The sequence below is a fragment of the Carcharodon carcharias genome, chromosome 3, assembly GCF_017639515.1.
Source record: "Carcharodon carcharias isolate sCarCar2 chromosome 3, sCarCar2.pri, whole genome shotgun sequence".
Lineage (NCBI taxonomy): Eukaryota > Metazoa > Chordata > Chondrichthyes > Lamniformes > Lamnidae > Carcharodon > Carcharodon carcharias.
The window spans coordinates 60,277,721-60,286,189 of NC_054469.1; positions in this window are offsets into that span (position 1 = coordinate 60,277,721).

Here is an 8,469-nt window from a genome sequence, read left to right on the forward strand (position 1 = left end):
TCAGTAGCGGTGCTACCAAGCCACTCTTGGTGATGGACATTGAAGTCCGCCACCCAGAGAACATTCTGCACCCTTGCCACCCTCAGTGCTTTCTCTAAGTGGTGATTAGCATGGAGGAACACTGATTCATCAGCTGAGGGAGGGTGGTACATGGTAATCAGCAGGAGGTTTCTATGCCCATGTTTGACCTGATGCCATGAGACTTCACAGCGTCCGGAGTTGATGTTGAGGACACCTAGGCCAACTCCATCCTGACTGTATACCATGTGCCGCCACCTCTGCTTGGTCTGTCCTGCCGGTGGGACAGGAATACCCGGGGATAGTGATGGTGGAGTATGGTACATTATCTGTAAGGTGTGATTCCATGAGGATGACTATGTCAGGCTGTTGCTTGACTAGTCTGTGAGATAGCTCTCCCAATTTTGACACTAGCCCCCAGATGTTAGTAAGGAGGACCTTGCAGGGTCGACAGGGCTGCAATTGCCGTTATCGTTTCCGGTGCCTATTTGATGTCAGGTGGTCCATCCGGTCTTTGTAGCAGTTTGTTACAACTGAGCGACTTGCTAGAACATTTCAGAGGGTATTGATGAGTCAACCACATTGCTGTGGGTCTGGAGTCACATGTAGGCCAGACCAGGTATAGATGACAGATTACCTTCCTTAAAGGACATTAGTAAACCAGATGGGTATTTACAACAATTGACAATGGTTTCATGGTCATCAATGGATTTTTAATTCCAGATTTTTTTGAATTCAAATTCCACCATCTGCCATGCTGGGATTCGAACCTGGTTCTCCAGAGCATCACCCTGGGTCTCTGGATTATTAGTCCAGTGACAATACTATGCCTTTGCCTCCCAGAAGAAGAGCAGGTGAACATGCTGCCAAACTCGATAGGCCTGATTGCAGATGATGTCATTGTAAGGCAGGTAATTAATGAATCATCCGCAAAATTCAAAGAGGTACTAAAACCATTCAACATTTATTTCAATCTAAGAAGCACTAAAATACTCCAACTGCCTGGAGAACCAGTTGATTCATTCATCAATGATCTGAACAGGGTGGCAGAAGGTTGTGAATACAGAAACTTAAAGTCTGAGCTCATCAGAGACAGAATAGTGGCTGGAGTATCAGACAATGAGCTCTCTGACCCTCTACAAGCAAAGATCTAACTCTGGAAGAGGCAATCCAGGTAGACAGTCAGAAATCCATTTGGAGTGCAGGACAATCTTAAGGGGAGAGAATAAAACATGGTGCGGAGGCCAACCCTCAGTCCAGCTTACCAGGCCACAAAGACACAGGGACAGTCTAAGTCAGGAAAAGCAATTCCCCAATCGGCCAGCAGAGCCACTATGCCAAAGCTGTGGAGCAAAATGCTCTCACAGGTGGGATCAATGTCCTGCAAATTGCTTCTTGGGTGAGCTGAAAGATCTTGCTTTATCATTTTGGAATGCGGACATTTCTTTCAATGGCTATCTGACACATTCTAATGTAGATAGAGGAGCCAGTGTGACAGTCCTGTTAGACAAAGAATCGTAACTGAATAACCTCTGGCTTCAAACAACTGACACATCACGTTACGGGCCTGGAGAAATCTGACTTCCAGTCACTGGTATGATCCTGGAACCACTGAGGTCTGGCGGAAAACAGATCTTCGAGCTCATGTATGTCATCTGTAACCAGCCTTCCGTTCTCCTGAGCCAGGATGTCTGCGTAGTCTTGGATCTCCTCAAGACAGCTGAGGATGTCAAGACAACCACTGTTAGCCAACCAGAACAGCTCGTTCCCAAGTACTCAAACAAAAATGAATATCCTGATTGGGACTTCAGCTCTGAACTATCTTCTCTCTTTGCAGAGCAGGTTTGTTACAGGTCTCAGAAAACCCTCAATGGTCAGACCAACCAACCACCAAGGACATAATCACGACACCTCCAGTGGAACAAGTGAATAAGAGTGATCAGCTGTCCGAGAAGCCTCTACCTGACTTGAAGGGGGGAAACCAGCTGTCCAAGAAGCCTCTACCTCCAGCCCCAATGACAGTACAGCAGGTTAACATTGCAACCACTGTGCATACACTGCAGCTCCCAGCTGGTAGGCCAAAGCCACAACAGATGCTGGAACCTGGTAGCAGCTGCCCATGGCCAACAATGAAAAGCAGAGGTGAGCGTACCACAAAACCTTATTCTCATCGCAGGAACATTCTTCCTCAGCCACAGAGGGCATCAAGATGACTCACAACAATGGAAAAAGTGAAAGAAGCAGCAAGGAGACTAACACAATGTTTATCCATCTTGCAAGAAATGCCTAAGCATAGAAACGGTTCCTAGCTTGTACCCTTTACTGTACATACATAAGTAGTTCTAGCAGCTAATAAAGACTTACAGTTAACCTACAGAAGACCATGAAGATTTCTTTAAGAAATACCGATCTGTAACTAACACCCTCCCAACAATAAGCCTTGCCAACTGCGCTCTCAGTATGTCCTGCCACCTTAAAGATCTATGCACATAATCCCTATGTCACTCTGCCCCTGCACACTCTTTAGAATGGTGCCATGAAGTATATATTGCTTCTTATGCCTTCTGTCAAACCACCTCACACTTATTTAGTATTTAGTTCTATCTGTCCTTTGTCTGCCCATTCTGTTAGCCTGTGTTGTGTTGCAGTTAACTGGTATCATCCTCACTGTTTGCCACACATCAAATTTGGTATCATAGGCAAATTTTGAAACTTCATTCCCTATTCCAATATCCAAGCACTGACCCTTGAGGAACACCACTGGCTACCATCCGTAAGACTGAAAAACAACCCTTAACCATGACCCACTGTTTTCTGTTCTTAAGCTAATTTTTTAAATCCAAGTTGACACTGACCCTCCTAACCCATAAGCCTCAATTTTATTAGCCAATCTTTTATGTGTTACTTTGTCACATGCTTTCACGAAAGCCATATGGGTAACATCCACCACATTTCCATCAAAAACCTTCTCTGCTACATCATCAAAAAATCAATTAAATTAGTCGAGCACAAATTCCTGCTGTATCTCCTTCATTAATTAAGTGCCTGTTCATTTTTTTTCCTTACCATTGTTTCTAAACCCTTCCCCACCACTGATTTTAAATTTACTCACCTGTAATTACTAGGAACATCCTTACATCCTTTCTTGAACAAGGCTATTACATTTGCCACTTTCCAATTCTCTAGCATCACCCTTGTATCTTGGGAAGATTGGAAGATTATGGCAAACCCTTCCACTATCTCCGCCCCACTTCCCTTAACAATCTGGGATGCAAACCATCCAGACCGGGCAAGGTCAGTGGGGAGTATAAAAGAACACAGGCATCAGCGAGACCCAGCACAGAGCAAGACTAGTGGGGATCATAAAAGAGCAGAAACAGCAACAAGAGCCAGAACAGGGCAAGACCAGTGGGAGCATTAAAGTGCTAGCAGATGTGCGTTCGAGCAATAATCTTAGTGTAGGTAAGTGATTTGTTGGTGAGTATTTTTGATCTCCTCCCACTAAACTCTAAACTGAGAAATTAAAAGTTTCAATCTGGTGACTGTAATAGGAACAATCTACTTGATTGGCGCCCTATCCACCAACTTTAACATTGACTCCCTCCACCTCAAAAATGCAGAAGCAGCAGTGTGTACCATGTACAAGATGCACTGCAGCAACTCTCCAAGGCTCCTTCGACAGCACCTTCCAAACCTGCAACTTCTACCACCTAGAAGGACAAAGGTGGCAGACACATAGGAACACCACCACCTGCAAGTTCCTCTCCAAGCCACACACCATCCTGTTTTGGAACTGTATCACCATTACTTCATTGTCGCTGGGTTAAAATCCTGGAACTCCCTTTCTAACAGCACGGTGGGTGTTCCAAAACCACACGGACTGCAGCGGTTCACGAAGGTGGCTCATCACAACTTCTCGAGGGCAATTGGAGGTGGGCGATAAATGCTGGCCCACCCAGCAACACCCACATCCCGTGAAAGACTAAAAGAAATGAAGAACGTTATTAATACCAATTGTTGTCATTACCTCCACCTCTTCACAATGACCTCTTCTACTCTGCATATTAAACCTTATATTCTCTACAAATAATTTCACAAATATGTAAGAAATACTTGGATGTGCACACAATGTGCCATAATCTGCCTGGCTACAGGCCAAGAGCTGGAAAGTGGGGTTCAGCTGGATGGTTCCTTGTCGATTGGCAAGAATGTGATAGGCTGAATGGCCTCCTTCCCTGCTGTAAATTTTTATGATTCTAAGATCCTAATGAGTCCTGATGACATGAACAAGTTTGGAGTAGTTATTGAATCTGTTAATATGTGGGGGCTGAATGGATAGGTGAAGATGAGGACCCTAGATTTAATGACTATACTTCCAATGATATTAATTCAGTTTCCTGACATTGTCTTGATTGTATCTCATTTATTGTAACAGACAAGAGTTGAATCAGTACATGGTTCAGCTCTCATTTGCCAGTTTAAACAAAGCAATGTCAAAATTCCTGAATTAGGTGATATCCACCCTTGGGTCGTTTTCCAGAGGTCACTATTGTTGCAGCGGTGAAAGTGAACTAGCCCTTCATTGACAAACATTTCCACTGCAGACCTCTGGCTCCTGCTCATCTTAGTCCCTCCCACTTCTACCCTTCTTGCAACTGAAGAAATTTTCCGTTATTGACCTGAGCTCTGCCTTTTCTGGCTGAGCAGAGACAAAGAAAGTAAAAAAAGTTAAAAACTGAATATGCATTAATCACTTGTAGATGTCATGAAATGCTGCTGTATATTTGTTAATTGAGTCAGTTTTGTAAAATAACATTTAACATATGGTGTGCAGACAAGTGACCCTAATCCCTGCTTCAATTGTAGTAAGGGCAGGAGAAGGAAGGCAATATTTTTGACTGCCATGACATTTTCCTCTCTTCTACAGTGAAAGTACCTCCTTTGCCTCCTGTTAGAAAAAAAATGGACAGTTTTAATCAACAGGATTGTGAAACTGAAAGTAGACAGGCACTTTCGGAAACAACTGTGATATGAATGAATTATCAGTAACTCTCCCAAATCAGTTTCTTAAATGAGGTCATGGAAACACAATTAAATATTTAACTAAAGATGTTCAGTAAGTTCAACAGAAGCAGAGAACAAAAGCAAAAGTATGTCAGTGTTAATTCAACATTAGTTTGAACTTTGGAAAAATTGCTAATATTGAAATTCTCCTTTAACTATGAAATAAATTCTGGACATAGAATTAAACACACATTATGGTATTGGTCAACATTAAGGGCTTTCTGAAATAAGTCTAACAACTGAAAAAAGTCCATTATAAAATGACAAAATATCCAGCTGAAAAATATCTGTTGAAATTTTCAAAGTTCTTATGAATGACAAGGATCTTGTGTGTCAACGTACATTTGCCAAATTCACTTAAATCACGTTAAGAATAGTGCTCAAGTTACAAAGCTCTTCAGAGAACTTCAGTCACTTTGGTAGAAGACACACATTTCATTCTGGGGAGTTATCATTAAAGTAGCACACTTTGAATTCTGAAGTGAGGGATAATATTGTATCATCGCCTTCTCTAATTATCTACTTAGTGTGATAACATCTGTCCATGTCCTTTCACTGCAAATTGGAAAGGATTTCCTCCAGTTTCACTGTTCCTTATCAGAGCCTCAAGGTAATTTCACCATGTCATTCAGATTGTATTGTGCTCTTGTCTCACTGTCAAATTATTTTCAGAGTTTGGAATGCTGCTGTTATTTGGTTGTAACATAAGCATTGCTCATATCATTTATATCCATTCATACATAGGATAAAGTACCTCATAAAGAAAGTACACATTTCCTAGTATTTATTCATTTTTGTGAAGTCATACAACAGAATCACATGGAAAGTGATATGGATGACAAAATACAATAGACAGATCCAGGTTTAGATTTAGGAATAGGATGAACATTAAAAAATGAACACTGACCAATAATTCAAGTGGTTGAATTGAGTTCTTAAGTTCCACTAAGAAGGTTCAAGTTCCAGAGTCACTCAAAGCCTCCTTTTGAATCCAGTTTGTAATCCTTGCTGAAGGAGAAATGTATGATAAGCAATAAGCAAACGTGGAAATAAAAATTAACCATTAACTAGAAAACGCTCAGCAGGTCAAGTCTGTGGAATCCATGGATGTTGACCTGACCTGTTGTGTATTTCCAGCATTTTCTGTTTTTATTTCAGATTTCCAACATCCATAGTAATTTTCTTTTGCTTTAACCCTTAATGCATCTCAGTGGGATTCTGTACATTCTGGGTCAGCCAATTTCTGAGTTTGCAGCTGAGTGTGATATTTCCTGGAACAACTCCCCGTTGTTCCAGTATATCCAAGCTGTAAATGATTGTATTGTCTTCTGTGGGTTCTCTCATGACTGTAAAGTCCAATGTAGGATCAACGTGGACAGCCTCGCAACTGGCAGCTCATGTTATTTGTTGTTGGTGGTTGGGGGATCTTTTGCAGCTGCACGACCTCTGGCCTTCTTCCGGGCACACCAGATGTTGCGAACTTGCCTTAGATGATCTTCAAAATATACTGAACCAAATTTCAGTGCTTGCCTCCATGTGGACTGGTCATCTGCATTGTTTTCCCAAAACAGGTTGTCTGCTTTGCATAAGTTTGTAAGGCTCTTCTTTGAAAGCTTTCCTGTATCATTTGTGCTGACCACCTTAATGTTGTTCGCCCTGAGACAGTTCCCATAGAAGATCTGCTTGGGGATTCTGCAATCATCCCTGTGGGAGACATGGCCTACCCATCTAAGTTGAATTTTCTGGAGAGTGACCTCGCTGCTGTTGAGCCTAGCATGATGGAGGGCCTCATTGTTTGTGCTTTTGTCCTGCTATTTAATTTCAGAGTTCTAGAGCTTTGATGTGGTGCCTACAGCAGACCCAGGATTCGGTGCCACACAGCAGGGAGGTAAGGACAATGGGCTGGTAGAGTTTGATTTTATTGTTCAGCATGATGCCATGCTGCTTCCAGACATGGTCACGGAGTTCGCTGTGAGCTGAACTTGCTTTCTAGATGTGTGCACAGGATAACTTAATCAATAGAGGCATCCCTAACGATACATTTCTGGATCTTTTCCATTTCCAGACACTGAGTATGCTGGCAGCCTGCTAAATATTTAAAATATACACTTTAGAAACCATTTTATGCCTAGTTTCTTTTCTGGGTTCAGTATTTTAACTTATTTCATATTGCAGCTTGGATTCAGAAACTCAATGCAAAGAAGTTGCATTTGTAGATGATACCATACTAGGAACATTACTGAGATCAGGTTTAAGAATGAGTTGGATAAAATCTAGAAGTGGGCAAACAGCAGCAGATAAAATTTAACATAGATAGATGTGAATTGCTGCATATAGAAAGGCAAAAGGTCAGCAAATGTACTCCATAAATGGTGCTGCGACCTATTAAATATGATACTCAATATGCCCAAGCAATGCAGGGCAGCAATCAACATAATCAATAGATATTGAACTATATTGTTAAAGTGGTAGATTGTGGCCAGCATTTTATGGCCCCTCTCATCTGGTGGGATATTATGGTCCCACCGAACTGAATGGAGATTTAAATGACTTGCCACATCCGCCGGGGGGAGGCACACCGAGGCTGTAAAATCTCGGCCTATAAGTCAGAGGAGGCAATGAACAGATTGCATAGTAGCCTAGTCAGATTGTAACTTTAATACTACATCCAATTATCAAGAGAAACATTGAAGCTTTGGAGGCTAATCCCCATTGTTAAAGACCTGAGGTGTGAGAAATGACTGGATAAACTTGGGCCAGGATTTTCCTTGCAACTTCCTTGGACTGCCACTCTGTCATAAGGACAGTGGAGACTGTTCTGAGATGGTCCTTCTTATCCCTGGACTCTGGGGGCAGAATTGTCCCGTTGGCGTGCGGGGGCGGGCCCTGCATGCCGACGTGTAAAATGACGTGCAGTGACATCAGGCGAGCATCCCAACGTCACCGCGTACCATCGCGATATTTCGGTGGGTGGATGCGCGTTGATCTCTGATGCAGGCCCGCCGTTAATTAATGGGCCACTTAAGGCACCAATTGACGGTGATTTTTCGGGGCCCATGTGATCTTCAGGTCATGGGCGCAACAAGTAGGCAAGTAGGAGACATTTGTATAAACCTCATCCACGGGCAGGATAAGAGGCCTCAGTGGGGTCACAAATGTGCTAAGTTAGATATTTATTTTGGAAAGTTATTGATACTTGCCTGTGTGAGCAGAAATACTTCAAAACTCATACCAGCTGCTTGGACAGGACTCATTACCCTCAGGTCAGCACTCTGCAGTGAAGAGCCTTTTCTGGGCCTGCAGGTTTCAGGAAGCCTTCCCTTAGCCTGGGAATGGGAGTTGTGCTCTCCACTGGAGGCACCACCTCTGAGGAGGAAGGGAGGGCCA